The sequence below is a fragment of the Jaculus jaculus genome, chromosome 11, assembly GCF_020740685.1.
Source record: "Jaculus jaculus isolate mJacJac1 chromosome 11, mJacJac1.mat.Y.cur, whole genome shotgun sequence".
NCBI classification, from domain to species: Eukaryota; Metazoa; Chordata; class Mammalia; order Rodentia; family Dipodidae; genus Jaculus; species Jaculus jaculus.
Genome location: NC_059112.1, coordinates 64,794,354 through 64,815,024, shown reverse-complemented (window position 1 = coordinate 64,815,024; position 20,671 = coordinate 64,794,354). Strand labels below are relative to the sequence as shown.

The 20,671-nt window shown below is 38.9% G+C and overlaps 1 protein-coding gene and 1 pseudogene across 1 annotated transcript in view; both read right to left on the bottom strand.

The window, feature by feature from the left end:
• Lekr1 (leucine, glutamate and lysine rich 1) overlaps nucleotides 1-20,671 on the bottom strand; it is a 319,603-nt gene that overhangs the window by 9,317 nt on the left and 289,615 nt on the right. The window lies entirely within an intron of this gene.
• Nucleotides 6,781-10,612, bottom strand: LOC105943630 (annotated as a pseudogene).

Below are 20,671 nucleotides of genomic sequence, written 5' to 3'. Positions count from 1 at the left end.
CAGGATGAAGTGAAATAAGCCATGAAAATATAGTATTCAGGATTTACTGTTGGTAATCAAAAAGCCAACTTAAATTAATAACTAGTTAGTATTAATTAAACAGAACAAAAACATTATGTCTACATTTCTTCTCATTATGTTAGTATCCTGACATTTCTCCCTTCCCAGGTGCAGACTCCTAGCCTGAGCCTGTGTCTATCAAGGCCTGATTCTTAGGTTCTCAAGCTCACCTGTCTCTGTTGTTAAAACTTTGAGGCAGATTCTCCCCAAACATTTCCCTGTCATCAATCTAAGTCAGCAAGTATGGCAATAAACTTTTGTTTCATAAGCAAAACCAGTCCCAGGGTGCCTAGACAATGAGGCAGGTGTATTGAAAGCAAATATGTGGCTTTCTTTGCTGATTCTCCTCTTCCTCCCAGCCTGTAAAGGTTGAAACACCTCTTTGCAACCCTCTTCTCTCTCAATTATTGTTCTTTAGCTGATCTCATTCCAAAACTAGGATCTCTAGCCTTCTTCAAGGACACTGTGCCTGCCAGATAACTAAAGACATGATACAATTAACAAATTCCTTAGCCAGATGTAATGGTTCATGGCTTAATTTCCAGCACTTGAGAGGTTGAGGCAAGAGGATCACTAGTTCAAGGCTAATGTGGTGTGTAGCAAACTTTTCTCTTTTTTCCTCCCATATTTGTTTATTTGACAGAGAAAGACAGAAAGTAGAACATTATAAGCCTTTACTAAAAATTCTCTGATCTTTCAAGTCCTACCTGCTAGAAATAACCATTTTCAGTTTTTATGCTCACCTTCATAATTCTAAATAACAGTCTTATACAGTTATCTTGTATATTTTTCCAACTTTGAACCTACTTTTTGGCTTCATGAAATGAAAGATGAAGGTTTGGCTTCTTATACTATGTCTCATCCTTATATAAGCCTTGCCACCCTCCCTTCATGGTGCTGTCACAATTTTAAGTAATTCTGTATTATTTTCATATGAATGCAGTATTATGCACACTTGAACCATATAATGTTACTATATTGGTACAGTTTTATTGTGCCAGTACCTTTCAGAGTTAATTGTCTAATTGTGGGTTTAGTTCTCTTGACATTGCTCTTTTGATTTCTTGGTTATTGGCATTTAAATTTGAATGCTTGAATTCTAGAAAGGGAGTATGTGATGGAGACTGAGAGGTCTCCCACTAAATGTATAGACTTTTTGTGGCTGAGAACAGAATCTAGGGTTTCATTCATGCTAGGCAAGTGCTCTAAAGCTGAGCTATACCTAGCCCCAGACTTTCTCCCCAGCATCAGACCTATCCTACCCTCTACTGCACTGTGTCTTGGACCCACTCAGGTTTTCTAGAGAGTGAACTTCATGGTTTCTTTGTCATGGTTTGGATGCCAGGAAGGCATCTGAGGAACTATTTGCTCCTTTTACAGTCTTTCAAACAGGCTTGCTTTTAGCTCCACTCTGGCCTCTCTTTCAGAGATGTTTTGTGTTTCCAAATCGTGAGCTGTCCTGTTGTGTCTGCTTAGGTCTGGTTCATCCTAACAGCACTAGGTTTCAGTATCTATACTCTACCAAGTCCAACATTTCTTAGTTACTTGTTTCCATTTTTGCAGCACTTTGTCTTTTTCAAGCAAATGCCTTGAGCTGAGCTCTCTCTCTCTCTAGCCATTCTGTCTTTCTCAAGTGTCATCTCTTCTCTTGTTCCCTTTTCTTTCATGGATTTATTCACTTTTCTTATCTTTTAATTTATTTTTAAAAACTTATTTTTGATCCTTTTAAAAATGTATACAATGCATTTTGGCCCCACTTCCCCTTTCTCTTCCCTTTCTTTCCTTTCCCACTGAAACCTTTCTACTTCACAGTAGACTCCCATCCAGCTTCTGTGCCTTTATTCATTTGTTAACTGTTTATTATTATTATTAACAATATGCTTTGTATGAATACATTATGTGTTGGTATACTCTTTTTCCTCATCCCTGCCCCCATTCCATTGGAGATGCTCTTTAGTGGGGTAGCATGTATTCCCCATGGGGTTATAATTTATGCTTTGTGGGAGCAGTAGTCAGTTATTTTGGGGAGAAAGGGAATATTTCTGGGCATGATGTCTCAACCTATGGCTTTTACAATCTTTCTGACCCCTCTTCGGCAAAATTACCTGAGCTGTGGTGGCTGAGTTCTAAATCTACTTCAGTGATGAGCTCTTAGGAACCTCTGGATCTCTGCAATAGTAGGTGTTGAGTATCCTCAGGGTCTGTCTCCTACACCCTAGCACTGATTATCAGGAAAAGCACAGAAGCAGCACTCATGCTCATCTCCCCAGTTCCTCTATGAATTCAGCTGTGGCTTGGTTGAAATGCTAGGAGTAGTTTATCTCCTCCAATCTCGCTAACTTCTAAAAAAGAACAGATTCTCCAATGGAAAGAGAAGTCAGAATAGTTTAAAAGGGATAAGCATTATTAACTTAGGGAGAATTTGATGTATGTAACCCCTCTTTTAGCCAAAGACTAGTGAGAGCTTGACACTGGAAAGCATAATCTTTGTCTCCATAAGATTCTGATCTGGTTCCCAATTTCAGATATGGGTTTCTTTACATTGAGTGGATCTCTTAGCCAATCAGAAACGTATTGGTTACCCACTGAGGCTATACCAGGACCAGGCTATTTATTTTTTTAATCCACTCATTTAAATTAGACTTTCTTGCATTATCATGAGTGGGAGGTTATTGGTTGAAGCATGGACAACCCTCCAGTGGCTACATCATGAAGGACACAACCCTCTTCTGCTAGCAACCATCAGTTCCCGCTATTGATTCTAGGAGGTATAGAGTGTCCTGACTCCTCCCGTCTATGATGAAATGTTGACAGGCTCAACCATGAGCAGGAAATCTTATCTGCTCTGAGTTCCTGAGTGTAATAGCCATGTAATACCCAGAAAACAGAATTCTACAGTCCCACTTTCCATTTTGCTCTTTCATTCTTACTGCCCCATCTTCCATGAGTTTCTCTGAGCCTTGGAGACTGTGGTTTAGATGTCATGTTTAGGACTAAGCATAAAGTAGTCAGGTACTCTTGGTAACTTTGCTATCTGTGCATGTCTATATTCACTACCTTTTGCATGAGGAAACTTCTTTAAGGCTGCAAGCAATACCAATCTATGGGAGCAAACATAGAAATTTAGAAGGCAATTTGACATGCTGTCCTTATAGCAAAACCCGAGTACAAGATTTCTCCCTAAGTTCTTAGCCAGAGACTTTTGGCTAGATTTGCAATACTTGGTATGATTTATGCTCCTGTCGAGTGGGCCTCAAATCCAATTAGAGAGCAGTTGGTTACTCCTATAACTCTTAAGTCATTATTGCAACAGTGGTCACATCTTGCCTTGCAGTCTGGTTGTAAAGTACACAGGATCCACAGCTGGGTGGGACTGTTGATGATTTTTCTCCCCCAGCAGCCTGCATAGAACCTGCTGTCACAAAGGAAGCTAGCCAGCAGGGTAGAAGCTTCTAGCTTAGTTCCAGTTTGGTTTCTTCATATCCTGAAACCAAAGTCTGTGGTGTCTTTAGCAATAGGGACTTACTACCTAGTTTTTGTGGGTAACCAAGAGAATGGCAGTAGTCAATATTGTTTTAGAAGTCTCTGTAGCCTCCCTGACCAACAACTCCTTGGGAGTTATCTCATCCCTGGTACTGAGATTTTCTTTTAAAACCCTGTGGCTCCTGGAAACAGCTTTATCCAACAATGTAGAGGACAGTAATTTAAATATATACGTGAGTGTGTGTGTGTTATTTTTTTTTTCTTTTCTTTTTTTTTTTTTTTTTTGAGGTAGGTCTCACTCTAGCCCAGGCTGACCTGGAATTCACTATGGAGTCTCAGGGTGGCCTCGATCTCACAGTGATCTTCCTACCTCTGCCTCCTGAGTGCTAGGATTAAAGGCATGAACCACCACATCTAGCTAATTATATATTTTAAGTTGGCTTCCAAAGTGGTATGTTTCCATATGGATTATGTAAATGTTCTTATGTTGTTATGGGTTCATCTTGCCACCATTCCTATTCTTTTTTCATGGTCCTTACCCTATTCCTGCTAAAACCTTTCCCTTCTCCTATTTCCCACTTCTACTTTCATGTCCCATGTGTTTCACTATTCCCCTGCATAACCTCTCTCCCCACTGTGGTCTTTTCCTAGCTTCCTGCTTTTTATAGACACTCATTCTGACTTATATCCATTAATCTAGAATTCAAAGCTAGGATCTGCATATGAGATAGAAAGTCTTGCAATTATGTTTCTGAGTCTGGTTTATGACACTCTGGCTCTGCCTATTTTCCTGCAAATTTCATCTTCTTACAGCTGAATAAAACTCCATTTTGTATACATACCATGTCCTCCTAATCCATTCATCAGTTGATGGGCATCTAGGCTATCCATTTCATAGCTATTGTGATTGAAGCAGCAATAACCATGGCTGAGTAAGTATCTCTGAAGTATGTGGTCCTTAGAATAGATGCCTAGGAGTGGTATGTATGGATGGGTCAGATGGTAGATCCACTTTTAGCATTTTGAGAAACTAGTTTCCATAATGGCTGTACCAGCTTGTATTTCTACCAACAGTGAATAAGGGTCCACACTTCCTCACATTCTCACCAGCATTTCTTTTTTTCTTTTCTTTCTTTTTTCTTTTTCTTTCTCTCTCTCTTTTTGGTTTTTCAAGGTAGAGTTTCACTCCTAGCCCAGGCTGACCTGGAATTCACTATGTAGTCTCAGGGTGGCCTTGAGCTCATGGCAATCCTCCTACCTCTACCTTCTTAGTGCTGGGATTAAAGGCTTGCACCACCATGCCCAGCTCACTAGCACTCCTTGTCATTTATTTATTTTTTAATTTTATTTATTTATAAGAGAGAAAAAAGCAGATAGAAAGACAGATGGAGAGAAAGAGGCAGAGATAAAGAGAAAGAATGGGCACACCAGGACCTCCAACCACTGCAAACAAACTCCGGATGCATGTGCTACCTTGTGCATCTGGCTCACATGAGTCCTGGGGAATCAGACCTGGGTCCTTTGACTTTGAAGGCAAATGCCTTAACCACTAAGCCATCTCTCCAGCCCAGCATTTTTTATTTTTTGGTGCTAGCATTTTCTGACTTGAGTAAGATAGAAACTAAGGATGGTTTTGACTTGCATTTCCCTGATAGCTAAGGATGATGAACACCTTTAAAAGATATTTATTAGCTATTAGTGTTTCTTCTTTTGAGAACTCTATTGGTTCCATAGCCCACTTTTGATTGAATTGTTTAGTTTCTAGTTGTTTGGTTTCCTGAGTTGTTTGTGTATTGTAGATAGCAATTGTCTATCAGATGTATAGCTGGAAGTTTTCTTTCCCCATTTCCTAGGCTCCTCTTCACTTGGTTGGACTTTAAGCTTTTTAGTTGCATGTCTTTGTCACTTGTTTGCCTCCTTTCCTGACTGAGCGGAGTCCTTCTCAGAAAATCCCTACCCACACCTATCTCCTTTTTTTTTTTTTCCTTTTAGAGAGGAAGGGAGGGAAGAAGGGAAAGAATGGGTAAGCCAGGACCTCCTACCACTGCAAACAAACTCCAGATGCATGTGCCTCCTTGTAAATCTGGCTTACATAGGTACAGGGAAATCAATCTTAGGTTCTTCAGTTTTGCTAGCAAGGGCCTTAGCCTCTGAGCCATATCTCCAGCCCAATGCCTATATCTTGTCATGTACTCCCTATTTTTTCCACTAGGAGTTTCACAGTTTCAGGGCTTTAATTCAGGTGTTTGGTCCATTTGGTATTGGTTTTTGTGCAGAAAGTTAAAGTTCTAGCTTCATTCTTTTACCTGTGGATATCTATTTTTCCCAGCAGTATCTGTAATAGATACTATCTCTTCTCTAGTGTGTATTTTTGACATCTTTGTCACAAATCAAGTGGCTATATAGATTGATATCTGGATCCTTTATACTATTCAATTGACCTGCCTATCTGTTTTTGTTGCCAGTGCCATGGTGTTTGATTACTGTGTTTATTACTGTAGTATAACTTGAAATCAAGCATGGTGATACCTCCAGCAGTATTCTTTTAGTTTAAGATTGTTTTGGCTATTTGGGGTCTTTTGATCTTTCATATGAGTTTTAGGTACTTCAATTTCAATTAGGATTGCATTAAATTTGTATGTGGCTTTCTATAGAATGGCATTTTTCACAAAATTAATTCGGCCAGTCCACGAGCATGTTTCTTTAGTATTTTAAAGTTTCCTTGTAGAGATCTTTCACTTCCTCAGCTAGATTTATTCCAAGATACTTCATGTAGTTTAGGCTATTGTGAAAGGGCTTATTTCCATGAATTTTTTCTCTATGTGTTTGTTCTGGTATATAAGGAAGCTACTAATTTTTATCTCAAGCCTGCTCCCGCAAGAGGGAGTGTTTTGCAATACTGTCTTCTAACACAAAAGTGGCCATTTTATTCATGACCTAACAGTAGCTGCTAACTACACAAGACCTATATCATAGGAGGTAGAAAAAAAAAAAAAGGATGACATCAAAGTAGAAGTTGGAAAAGAATAACCCAGTGGAGGGGGATTTGGAGAGGAAGCAGGTAGGGTGGTAGAAAGAGATTATAATGATAGCATATTGTCTATACATACAGAGGTTGTAAATAAATAACTAATAAAAAGAAAGCTAGTGATTTTTATATCCTGTCACTTTGCTGAAGTATTTATCAGCTCTAGGAGTTTTCTGGTGGAGTTTTTAGGGTCCTTTTAGGGTCATATACTAAAAGGACACTTCATCCTTTCCTTTGTCCTCTTTTAGTGCCTTCTCTTGTCTATTTGCTGCAGCTAAGACTACAAGTGTAGGAATGAGAGTGGACACCCTTGTCTTGTCCCTATTTTAGTGGGAATGCTACAAGTTTTTTCTTATTTTAGCATGATGTTGGATATGTTTGTCATACATAGCATTTATTGAGCTGAGTGAGATATGTTCCTTCTATCAATAGTTTTTCTAGAACTTTTGTGATGGAGGAATGTTGGATTTTGCCAAAGGCCTTTTCTAGATAACTGCATGATTTCTGTCCTTTTATGTGATTGATTTGTCAATTTGCAATGTTATATTGATAATTTTTTTGCATCTATGTTCATTAGGGAGGCTGGTCTATAATTTCTTTGTTGGCTGTGTGTTTATCTGGCTTCAAAGTAAGAAGTTAGAAGTATTCCTTCCCTTTCTACTTTATGAGGTAGTTGGAGAAGTATTGGGTTTTGTTCTTTTTTGAGGGACTGGGAGAATCCTGTTGTGAATCCATCTGGACCTGAGGTTTTAGTTGGAAGATTTTTTTTTTTTTTTTCAAGATTACCTCTTCAATCTCATTACTTAGTACAAATCTTTTAAATGATTAATTTCATCTTTAACTTAATTTTTATAAATCTTGTACACCTATAAATTTATCCATTTTGTTTAGATTTCAGTTTAGTGGAGTATAGATTTTTAAAGTATGCCTTTATGATTGTTTTAATTTTGTTGGTATCTGTTGTAATTAATTTAATTTTGTTGGTATCTCTTTTTGCATCTCTAATTTTATTATTTTGGGTTTTCTTTCCTTTGTTTTGTTGAGTTTGGCTGTGGTTTGACAACCTTTTTTGTTTGTTTGTTTGTTTTATTTTCAAGGTGGGGTTTTACTATAGCCCAGGTTGACCTGGAACTCACTTGGTAGCTCCAGGCTAGCTTTGAACCCATAGCAATCCTATTTCTGCCTGCCAAATGCTGAGATTGAAAGCATGTGCCCCCATGCCTGGCTGCTTTGCCAATCTTGTTTATCTTTTCAAAGAACCAACTCCTCATTTTTTTTTATTGTACTGTTTAAATTTCTATTTCATTAATTTCTGTACTGATCTTTCTGTCTACTATTTGAGGGTTTTTTCTTGTGTTTTTCCAAGACCTTTGGGTGCATCATTGTTATTTATTAGGAGTTTCTCTACTCTTTAAATGTAAGCACTTAGAGTTATAAACTTCCCTCTTAGGATCACCTTCCTTGTATCTCATAGATTTTGGTATACTGTGTTCTCACTTTCATTCAACTCTAGGATTTTTTTAAAAATTTCCTCCTTGATTTCTTCAGTAAGCCATTCATTACTCAATAGTGTGCTGTTTAATCTCCAAGAATTTGTATATTTTCTATAGTTTTTCTTGTTAATTTCTAGCTATATAAAATAAAAAAAAGTTATCTTACTCTTTCCAGTTTTATAAATTTGTTGAGATTTGCTTTATATACTAATATGTGATCTATTTTAGAGTAAGCCTCATGGACTTCTGATTGTTTTTCCCTCTAATATCTTAAATGTGTGTATCCTTCTCTTCAATCTGAAGTATTCCTTCCATTATCTGTAGAGCTGGCTTAGTGGTCATAAATTCCTATAGCCTGCTTTTATCATGAAAAAATTTTTTCTCAATATATTATGGGAAATAATTTTGTTGGGCATAGTAGTTTTGGTTGGCAGCTATAGTTTTTTTTTTTTTTTTTTTTTGGTTTTTCAAGGTAGGGTTTCACTCTAGCCCACCTGACCTGGAATTCACTCTGTGGTCTCAGGGTAGCCTTGAACTCATGGCAATCTTCCAACCTCTGCCTCCTGCTGGGATTAAAGGCATGCACCACCACACCTGGCTGGCAGCAATAGTTTTTTGTTATTGTTATTATTATTATTTTTTTAATTTTTATTAGCATTTTCCATGATTATAAAAAAATATCCCATGGTAATTCCCTCCCTCTCCCCCACACTTTCCCCTTTGAAATTCCATTCTCCATCATATTACCTCCCCATCACAATCATTATACTTACATATATACAATATTAACCTATTAAGTACCCTCCTCCCTTCCTTTCTCTTCCCTTTATGTCTCCTTTTTAACTTACTGGCCTCTGCTACTAAGTATTTTCATTCTCATGCAGAAGCCCAATCATCTGCAGCTAGGACCCACATATGAGAGAGAACATGTGATGCTTGGCTTCTGGGCCTGGTGTTATTATTATTATCTAAATTTTAAACCGGTTTAATTTTAAGAGACTACATAAGGTAGAGAATACAGGCCACATACTATAATTTTATATACACAAAAGAAAGACACAATGATAGTAAAATGTTCCCCATTATGAAGGGTGAACCATTATGCAAACTTTAAAAGGGTGTTTTCTGTCTCTGTGTTAATGATGTAATCTGATGATTCTCTTCCAGTTTAATTTATAAAGTGTCTATGGCATTACAGTGAGACTCTACCAATCTCAAACAAACAAAACAGTCCCAACAACCAAAAGCGTCTGTGATGAAATTATCAGTCATTTTCATGCTCCTACATGGGAAGTAATAGGAGGACAGCTTATTGTCTGCTCCTCCACTCACAAGTAGCCCTTTGTCTGTCCAGTCCACACTTAGGACTTTATTTTCATGAGCAGCCAAATTATAGATAGGAGCCTTGCAACTTCTTGTGCCCCACAGCTTGACAATATTATCTAAAGAGCCTGAGATCAGCTGCTGTTAATGGGTAGGAGACCACTTCACTGATGTGACCCAGCCTGTACCTGAAGTTAGGGACAGTGACACCAAAGAACCCTCTTTAGTTTGAGGGTCCCACAATCTTGATATGCCTATCTGCGCTTCCAGATGCCAGACGTTTACAAAGTGGAGAACAGGAAATACAATTAAGCACTTTGTTTCCTGACAAAGTTGACTTAAGACCACCAGACTCAACATCCCACACTCTAATTGTGTGGTCCCAAGATGCACTGCAGATTTCTTCAGCATCTGACCTCAGTACTGAGGAAATTGCTTCTGTGTGGTCAGATAGGGTCACTATGGGAGTAATGGACAAACACGGAAGACTAACGTTGGACAGGCCCTCAGATGGCCTTGGACTGACCTGGTCTCTCACCTCTCTTCTTGCCCTTGTCAGCCCCAACTGCTCTGTTTTCTGTTTCTTTCTTGTATGATCTGTAGATTCCTCCATTTCATCTTCTTCGTGTGTTGGGACTTTAGATCAGATCTTTAGCATCTTATCCCAGGAGCCACTGCCAAAGTTAGTTCCTGAGCTATCAACAGCTGTGGAGTCCACACTGCCGGCATGACCTCTGCAGCAGTGCAGGGCTTTCACCTTGTTCCTCTCCACATTCCACTCCCACAGGAGGATCATCTGATTCATGGTGGCACTCAGGAGCCAGCAAGACCAACTATCTTTTTCTTTTACCAAAGCCACATCTTTCACAACATCTGTATGTCCTGCAATTGTCCTTATTGACTTTCCTTCCAAGGACCAAATTCGAGAAGTCTTATCATAAGAACTAGTTAAGATCCATTCCTCTGTCCCTTCGATTGAACTGATCCAGTCATCATGGAACATGCACTGCTCTGGCTGGAGTGCGATGTATTCCTCCACATACTCTAGCTCCACAACCTCTTCCAATGAAATGTTCTCTAGTTCCATGTGCTTGACCAAGAGAATTTGCAGAAACTGGCCCTTGATAAGGAAATCAAACTCCACATGCTTGTGCAACTCATTTTTGGCCTGCAGTAGTTTATTAATGATGCTACTGAGGTCAGCAATTTTATTGACAGCTTTCATAATTATAGACAACAAACCATGATAACTGCCCCCACCACTTTCCCTTTGTAACTCCATTCTCCATCCTATCCCTCTCCTCTCAATCAGTCTCTCTTTTATTTTGATGTCGTCATCTTTTTCTCCTATTATGCACTGTGAGGTCATGGATAACCAGGTCATTTTGTGCCTAGAAGAGAACACTGTAAGCAGTACTAAACTTCCTTTGGCTCTTACATACTTTCTGCCACCTCTTCCACAATGGACCCTAAGCCTTGGAAGGTGTGATAGAGATGTTTCAGTGCTGAACACTCTTCTGTCCCTTCTCCTCAGCAATATGGTGCCTTTTGAATCATCACAGAGGTCACCACCATCTGAAGAGAATCTTCTTTAACCAAAAGTGAGTAGCATTAATATATGGGCATGAACATTAAGAGCAGTGCTTACTAGGCAGTTTGGTGAGCATAGTATATACATTTAGCCAGATACCAGCAGACATTATACCCCTAGGGCTCATGACTTCCCCCATCATAAGTTTCAGTATCAGACATGCATTCCCTCCCCAGGTGCAGGCCTCCAGTCCAGTTAGAGAGCAGTTGGATTTCCCCATAGCAGGCATGTAACTATTGAACTCATTAGCTCATTTGGCTTGGCTGTCAAATTTAAGGCTGGCAGTGTCCACTGTTATTTAATCTCCACTGGTGATTTCTCCCTCTCCCATGGAACTGCATGCAGCATGGCTTTTTCCATATTTCTATCAGCTGGTTTACACAGAGATTTTCAGCTCAGCTTCAACAGGATTTCTCAGTGACCTTGTAGCCCAAGAATGTATGTGAAGTCTTCAGCAATAGGATCTTACCATCTATTCCTAGTGAGAAACCAAGAACCTTGGCAATGGCCTGTAATGTTTTTGGGGCATCAGGGTCCTCCCTGGCCAACAACTCCCTGGAAGGTATCCCATCCCCGGCACTGAAAATTTTCTAGTAACAATCTATAGCTTTGTGGCATTGTCCAAAAAAGTAGGTTTTCACATGACTTATTCATAATTTCTTAGATTTTGATTAGCCCTCCTTCCCACCTTTCCTTTACTCAATCTCTTCCCCTGACCTCACTTAGGCCTTTTCACCCCCACTAATCTGTTCTTCTACTTACATATCTACAATACCATCCTTTTAAGTCCCCTCTCCCTCCCTTTCTAATCTCTTTATATCCCCTTTCCAGCTTGTTGGCCTCTGCTAGTGAGTTTTATTCCAACTCACATAGAAGTCCAATCATTTGCAGCTAGGCTCAGAGATCATGTCAGAGAACATGTGATGTTTGGCTTTCTGGGTCTGGATTATCTCACTAAATATAATCTTTTTGAGATCCATCCATTTCTTGCAAATTTCATTTTTCTTTACCACCGAGTAAAACTCCACTGTGTACCATATTTTCACTATTCACTCATCAGTTCAGGGACATCTAGGCTGGTTCTATTTCCTAACTATTTTGAATAGAGCAGCAATGTACATGGTTGAGCAAGTATCTCTAAGTTAGTGAGATAAGTCCTTAGGATATATGCCTAGGAGTGCTATAGCTGGTTAATATGATAAATCTATTTTTAGCTGTCTCAGGAACCTCCACACTGATTTCCACAATGACTGAATAGGACTGCATTCCACCAACAGTGTAGAAAGGTTCCTCTTTTTCTGCATTCTCACCAGCATTTATTGTCATTTGTTTTCATGATAGTAGCCAGTCTGACAGGAGTGAGATGGGATCTCAATGTAGTTTTAATTTGCATTTCCCTGATAGCTAAGGATGTTGAATATTTTTAAATGTTTTTTTTTTATTAAATATATTTTTATTTATTTATTTGAGAGAGAAAAAGAGGGAAGGAGATAGAGAGAGGGAGAGAAAGAGAGAGGGAGAATGGGTGTACCAGGGCTTCCAGCCACTGCAAACAAACTCCAGATGCATGTGCCACTTTGTGCATCTGACTCCTGTGGGTCCTGGCGAATTAAACCAAGGTCCTTTGGCTTGGCAGGCAAGTGTCTTAACTGCTTAACCATCTCTCCAGCCCCCTTTTAGATGTTTATATGCCATCTGTATTTCTTCTTTTGAGAACTCTCTATTTAGTTCCATAACCCATTTTTTAATTGGGTTGTTTGATTTCTTCTCGTTTAGTGTCTTGAGTTCTTTGTATACCCAGGCTATTAATCCTCTGTCAGATGTATAGCTGGTAAAGATTTTCTCACAAGAATGTATTCAGAAGTAGGTTGCCTCTTTGCTCTATTCACAGTGTCCTTTGCTATACAAAAGCTTTGTAATTTCATGAGGTCTCTCCCAGTGGTTGATTAGTGGTTTTATTTACTGAGCAACTGAGGTTATATTCAGAAAGTATTTTCCTATACCAATATGTTGAAGGGTTTCCCCTACGTTTTCCTCTAGCACTTTCAGAGTTTTGGGTTTGATATTAAGGTCTTTGATCCAGTTGGACTTAATTATTGTGCATGGAGAGAGATAAGGATCTATTTTCATCCTTCTACAGATACATATCCAGTTTTCCCAGCACCATTTGCTGAAGAGGTAGCCTTTTCTCCAGTGGGTATTTTTGGCATTTTTGTCAAAGACTTGGTGTCTGTAGCTACCCAGACTTACATCTGGGTCCTCTATTCCATTGGTTTCATTGATGTACATGTCTGTTCTTGTGCCAGTACCATGCTGTTCTTATTACTATGGCTCTGTAATATAGATTAAAATTAGTACCACCATACTTATTTTGGTGGCTCAAAATTGTTTTAAATGTTCAAAGTTTTGTTTTGTACTTTCAAATGAATTTTAGGACTATTATTTCTATTTCTGTGAAGAATGCCATTGAAATGTTGATTTATTAAATGTGTAGATTGTTTTTGGTAAGATTGACATTTTCACAATATTAATTCTTCCAATCCAAGATCATGGGATGTTTTTCCATTTTCTTGTGACTTTTGCAATTTCTGTCTTGATTATTTTAGTTTCATGGTAGATATCCTTCACTTCCCTTCCAAAGACTCTTCCAAGGTACTTTATTATTATTATTATTATTATTATTATTATTATTATTATTTGATGCAATTGTGAATGGGAGTGATTCTCGGATTTCATCATCAGCATGTTTGTTGTTAGCATATTGTCAGGCTACTGGTTTCTGGGTGTTTATTTTGTATCCCACTACGTTGCTATAAGTGTTTTACAGCTCTAACAGTTTGCTGTTAGAGTCTTTAGAGTCCTTTATTGATAGAATCATATCATCTGCAACTAATGACAACTTGATCTCTTCCTTTCTAATTTGTATCCCTTTTATGTGTGTCTCTTGCCTTACTGCTAGGGTTAATACTTTCAGTACTCTATTAAATAAAGATGGGGACAGTGAAAACCCTTGTCTTGTTCCTGATTTGAGTGGAAAGGCTTCAAATTTTTCTCCATTTAGTACTTTTTAGTATTTCAGTGTTTAGTATTAGTTGGTAGTAGGTTTGTCATAAACAGCCTTTATTATTTTGAGATATATTCTTTCTGTTCCCAGGTTCTGTAGAACTTTTATCATGAAGGGATGTTAAATTTTGTCAAATGCTTTTTCTTTTTGCATCTAATGAGAGGTTCATATGCATTTTGTCCTTCAGTCCATTTATATAATGTATTATTGTGTATGTTGAACCATCCCTGTATCTCTGATATAAAGCTTACTTGGTCAGGGTGAATGATCTTTCTGATATATTCTTATATTCTGTTTGTCAACCTTTTTTGAGAATTTTGCATCTATTTTGGTTTATTTTTATTTATTTATTTGAGAGAGACAGATAGAGAATGAGGCAGAGAGAGAGAGAGAGAGGGAGAGAGAGAGAGAGAGAGAGAGATCGAATGGGCACACCAGGGCTTCCAGCCACTGCCGATGTGTGCGCCCCCTTGTGCATCTGGCTAACGTGGGTCCTGGGGAATTGAGCCTCAAACTGGGGTCCTTAGGCTCCACAGGCAAGCGCTTAACCGCTAAGCCATCTCTCCAGCCCGTATTTAATATTTTGAGTATAATATTGAAGTAGGATAGGAGAAAGCTAGCATTTTTAGGAAGTTTCAGTTAGGAATTGAGGCTCAAAGACAATCATGAGATGTCATCCTACATGCCTCCACAAAAATAGAACTCATGTCTTATGGGACTGTTTCCCAGTATAGCATGTTATCTAGAATGAGAGACTTGGATGGGCTGGCCCAGGGATCCGCCCTCTAAATCTACCAGCCAAATGGGTCTTCCCTTTGCCTATAAAGGCTCCTGTCTTCTTCCTGTTGAAATTTCTGCCTTGCTGTCCTCATCTCATCTCATCTCAGCTCTGTTTCTGTGCTTTACCTGCCTATACAGCTCTCTTCCTTAAGACCACAAGGTTACACATGACTGGCTTCCCCGTCACCCAGCCTGGACGGCTGTAGCGGGCAGGGAGAAGAACATAAAACTGTTTCTTTGTTTGGATGGCTTTTCTGCTTATCTCTGCTTTACAGTTTGGGTTAAATTTCTCTCATTGATTACATGCATGATTTTCCTCTGGTTTCTGAATCTGCCATATGCATATTTTTCTTTTACTGCAGATCTACCATGTGGGTGCTCTCATCAACCTCTTGGCTTACTACTTGTTCAATTTCATTAGACTTGTGGTAATCACTAGTGTAACCCTCTTCATTCCTCATTTCTCCTCTGAATCTCTTGATCTCTGTTTTGATATCTGCCCTTATTTTATTCCTCGAGTCTAACCATTTGTCTTCTTAACTTCTCTAAAAACACATGACAGATGCATGCAAGTTTCTCCTAAGTTGCCCTATACACAAGCTCCTAGATTGTACTTTCCATGTGCTTGCAGCTTTACCCTAATTTATCTTTATTTTTTTTTAATTTTATTTATTTATTTGAGAGCGACAGACACAGACAGAACGACAGATAGAGGGAGAGAGAGAGAATGGGCGCGCCAGGGCTTCCAGCCTCTGCAAACGAACTCCAGACGCGTGCGCCCCCCTTGTGCATCTGGCTAATGTGGGACCTGGGGAACCGAGCCTCGAACTGGGGTCCTTAGGCTTCACAGGCAAGCGCCCAACCGCTAAGCCATCTCTCCAGCCCCTAATTTATCTTTAAAAGCCTCAGTTTCTCTTAACTCTACATGCTTGCAGCTCTACTCCAGCTTTTCTTTCCCCAAACCTCAACTTCTCTTAAACAAGCCTTAGAAAATTGTAGGTTTCCATGTGATAGCAGGTTTTCTAAATCCTACAATTTGTGATTTCTCCCTTAAACAAGCCTCACAATTTGTGATTTTTCTCCTCAGTAAACTTAATAATTCATAATTTATCCTTCTTGAATCCATCTTTCACAATTCTTTGTTAAAGGTAGGAGAGACCCCCAAAACTTGGGGTTCATACATTGGGGACCACTCCTGAACCTCCAAAATACTGTATCAATTTGATATAGGGCATTTCTTTTCTGGTCCTATTTGGTGTTCTGTGTGCATCTTGTATATGGATAGGTATTTTTTTTTCCCCTTGGCTTGGGAAGTTTTCTTATATAATTTTATTTAAAATATATTCTATTCCTTTGGCTGGAAGGTCTTCTTCTATGCCTTATATTCATACATTAATTTGGTCATTGCATGGTGTCCCAAGTATCTATCATGTTCTGTTAATCTGTTTTTTTTTTTTTTTTTGAACTTGTCATTGAATTTGGCTACCTGTTCCATTTTCTCTATCTTGTCCTCAAGCCTTGATATTTTGTCCTCTACACATGGTCCATTTTATTGATAAGGCTTTCAAGGAAGCTTGTTCTTTGACTTATGGCATTTTTCATTTCTGTTTGGCTTTTCTTTAGCATTTCAATTTCTTTATTGAATTCCATTTCCATATCTTGGTTTGATTTGCTAATTTTATTTAGCTGATTGTGTTCTCTTGGATTCCATTCAGGTGTTTATTCATGCCCTTTTTAAGCTTGGCTGGAATTTCCTTTGAGTAGCTCTCATGGGAGGCCTCTACTATGTGCTTGGACATTCTTAGTGGGGATATATTGTTGTTGTTTTTTTTTAAGTTATTTTGCATTGAAATTTGCTCACCTCCATAGGGAGATATTCCCTTTATCAAAAATGATGGGGCTCACAGGGTAGCAGTAAGGTTAGAGGAGGGGACACAGAGTTGGGATGAGGTGTAGTGCAACTGTAGGCATCAGAAGAGTTTGTGTAAGGGGAGTGTGGGCTGCACAAGATGCTGCAGCATAGGTGTGAGGGAATAGGATGATGTGGGCTCACCCACAGTGATGAGGGACTGGAATGCAGAGCAAGAGTATTTTGGGAGCCATGGTGGGTTGGTGTGCCAGGACTGACAAGTAGGTGAGGCTCACGTGGAGAACACAGGCGAGTGGGGTGCTCACTTCAGTGCTGTTGTACAACTAGGTGGGTGGGAAGGATTTGAGGGCACAGGTGCTGGTGGGGGAGGATGCCATGAGCTTATTTTTTTGCCATTTTCATGGCAATGCAGTGAAGATAAACACATTTCTTTCATTCTCATGGAGAGTGAATCCAATTAAGACCATTGCTTTCTACTTTTAAGTATATTTAGCTAGTCATGGTGGCATACACCTTTAATTCCAGCATTTGGGAGGCAGAGTTAGGAGGATCACTCTGAGTTTGAGGCTAGCCTGAGACTACATAGTGAATTCCAGGTCTGCCTGGGCTAGAGTGAGACCCTACCTTGAAAAATAAAACTCCTTTTGGCCTACTTTATAAAATAAAAAAGCAAACTATATTTGTCCTTTAGATCATAATATGGCCTCTAACATCAAGGTCACATTGTCTTGATAGGATTAATGTGGAAGTTATCTGAAAAACTGCTGCCAGGAAGTGTGTCATGCATTTTAATTTAAACTTAATGAATTGCACTATTTTCTAACATATCAACTTTTTCCTGCCTTTCTTTCTGATATTCCAAGTTTCTTTTTTAATGTGTTTGACTTTTTCCTTAGTAAGAACTTCTAGGGACTCCTTGGTCAAATTTACATTTCCAATATAGTTTTACTTTTTACTTTTTTCTGTGGGACTGCACCTTTCTGTGGCTCCACTACTTCCTGCTAGACTGAAGACATTTTCTTTTGCCTTCAGAGGTTACAGCTTCCCTACCCTTGAGAACGTTTTTTCTACAATAAAAACAAGGTCCACCTACTCTTTGGCTTCTTGAACTAGAAAAGGTCTTTCTTTCCCTTAATTGTTATCCTTATTAGAGAATTATTTGTCTTCAGTCTAATGGGAATTCATTCACCATATAATTGCAGCTTTATTTTTCCAGAATCTGAGAAACTTCAAGTGTCTGAAGTCCATGATACACAAACAAATAGCACTTTTCACTTTACATGCCTCTGTTCACAGCTTCTGTTCTTTCTGGCTCATAAATTCTATCAATTGTATTGGCTTATTTCCTATTCTTGGCATGCATAGCTAGAGAAAGAGCCTAAGCTATTTACTAATACTTCATTCTAATTATTTAACATGAGGTAATATTTTGGTAACTTCTGATGGAAAATCTAGCCCATCCTCTTCTTCCACACAAGGAACGTTACCTCTGTGTATGCCCTTCATCTGCTTACTTGATTTGGGGGGATGATCCTTGGCTTCTGTCTACTAATGATCCATGATTGTTGATAACAAACTCTAGATAAAACTTATCCAGCTTTCAGTCTATATTTTTCATGCAATAAATTTTGGTTTAGGTCACACTTTTCTCTGGCTATGAATTCAATTATTAATACAAGGCTTTCTTTAATTCAGAAAGAAGTGACAGTTAACACCAGTTAGTTACCCAGTAAAGTTCCTAGCATTTATATAGATGATGAATTTGACCCTTTGAGTTTTAGAATAGAAATTTGCCCTGTCACAGTGACTTCTTATTTTCTATACTGCCATTTCTTTTAGGACTTAGACCTGTTAGTCTAGTTACCTTGACCTTTCTCTCCCTCACCTGCTGTTGCAGTCAGGTTCACATTGCTGGTAGAAATCATCCACCCAAGAGCAGTTTCTGGGTAAAAGAGTTTTATTTTGGCTTTCAGGCTTGAGGGGAAGCTCCGTGATGGTAGGGAAAAATGATGGCATGATCAGAGGGTGGACATCACCTCCTGGCCAACATAAGGTGGACAACAGGAATAGAAGAGTGTACCCAACACTGGCAAGGGGAAACTGGTATAACACCCATAAGCCCGCCCCCAACAATACACTGCCTCCAGGAGGCATTAATTCCCATATCTCCATCAGCTGGGAACCTAGCATTCAGAACACCTAAGTTTGTGGGGGACACCTGAATCAAACTACCACACCTGCTATCTCTTCTATGGAGCACCAACACCACATCACCAAGTCTCTCCTCCTCAGCTCTTCAGTGGAGCTAAGTCCACGTACTCTCCTCCTCCAGGTCTACCCCTAATCCTGGGCTGGGAAGTGCTATGCTGCCATGCTCCATGAGACAATCATCATGTTTGTCTCCTCAAATATGGAGGAGTAAACATCATGTTAAATGCTTTTTGTTTGGGGGATTTTTGTTGTTCATTTTAAAAGTAAAAAGTAAATAAATAATTGAGGTTAAGAGAGGTAGGCTAAGTCCAAAGTTACCCTGGACTTTTTTTGAAAAGCAAGTTTCTTGAAATAAGAAACTTCATACCAAAGAGATTTAAATCTTGGCCCCATAAAATTGTGGTGGAAATTGTGTGGCCTTACACACAAGTTAGTCAATTTCTTTCAGCCAGTTCCTCATCTATAACATGTAAATAATTTCTACTTTACAGTTAAGCATCATTCTTGATCTAGTTTTGTCCATCTCATACCATCATTCTTTGAAATAGATTCACTTTGTTTTTATTTATTTTTATATTTATTTATTTTCATTTTTTGAGATAAGATTAAGCAAATGAGGTAACTTCACTCTAGCCGAGGCTGACCTGGAATTCAATATGTAGTCTCAGGGTGGCTTCAAACTCTTGGTGATCCTCCTACCTCTGCCTCCTGAGTGCTGGGATTAAAGGCATGTGCTGCCATGCCTAGCTCACTTTGTATTTATAATGAGGGCATAAACTTTGAGTTTGGTTGACAGTGTTAGTATTTTATTCATTTATTTGGGAGGAGAGTTAGACAGACACACACACACACACGTACACACACGCACACACACACGCGCACACACACACACACACACACACACACACAGAGAATGGGCATGGCATTGCCTCTTGCCACTGCAAATGAACTCCAGATCATGCATCATTTTGTCCATCTGTCTTTATGCAAAGAGTCAAACCCAGGCCTGTAGTCTTTGCAAGCAAGCGCCTTTAACTGATAAGCCATCTCCACAGCCCAGGTTGGCATTTTAAATATAGAAAGAACATATAACTTTTATTAATATTGACATTGTTGCTAGAACTTTCCACTTTTTAATAAGATGCCAATAAGACTAACAAAAGCATTGCTTCTTACTAGCATCCAGAATCTTTCACTTGATTTTATTTGCTATGTTGTCATAAATGGGATTAATATTATAATGAATTATAATTATAATTCTTAGAAGTTCAGAGATAAAATGTTAGAAGTTTTCAAATCAAAATAAACCTACTTCAGTCTGAAGTTATTATGCATACAGAAAGACAATATAAACCATTGCATCTCAGTTCCAGTTGACAAAATGCTAAACATGGAAGTCAAATTATCTTAACACTGTCTACCTTTTTTTGAGAGAGAGACAGAGAGAGTAGAGAGAGAGAGAGAATTGGTGCCAGTGCCTACAGCCACTGCAATCGAACTACAGACGTTTGCACCCCCTAGTGGGCATGTCTGACCTTGCCCCTGCCTTATGTTTGTGCATCTGGCTAATATGGTATTGGAGAGTTGAACATGGGTCCTTAGGCTTTGCAGGCAAGCACCTTAACTGCTAAGTCATCTCTCCAGCCCTGTCTACCTTTTTTTTTTTTTTTAAAAAAAAAGAAACTTAAGCAAATGGTCTAATTTTTTTTTTTTTGGCAACAATTTACTGTTAAGAACATTAAGATGTGATATAGAGCTGCCTGGTCTT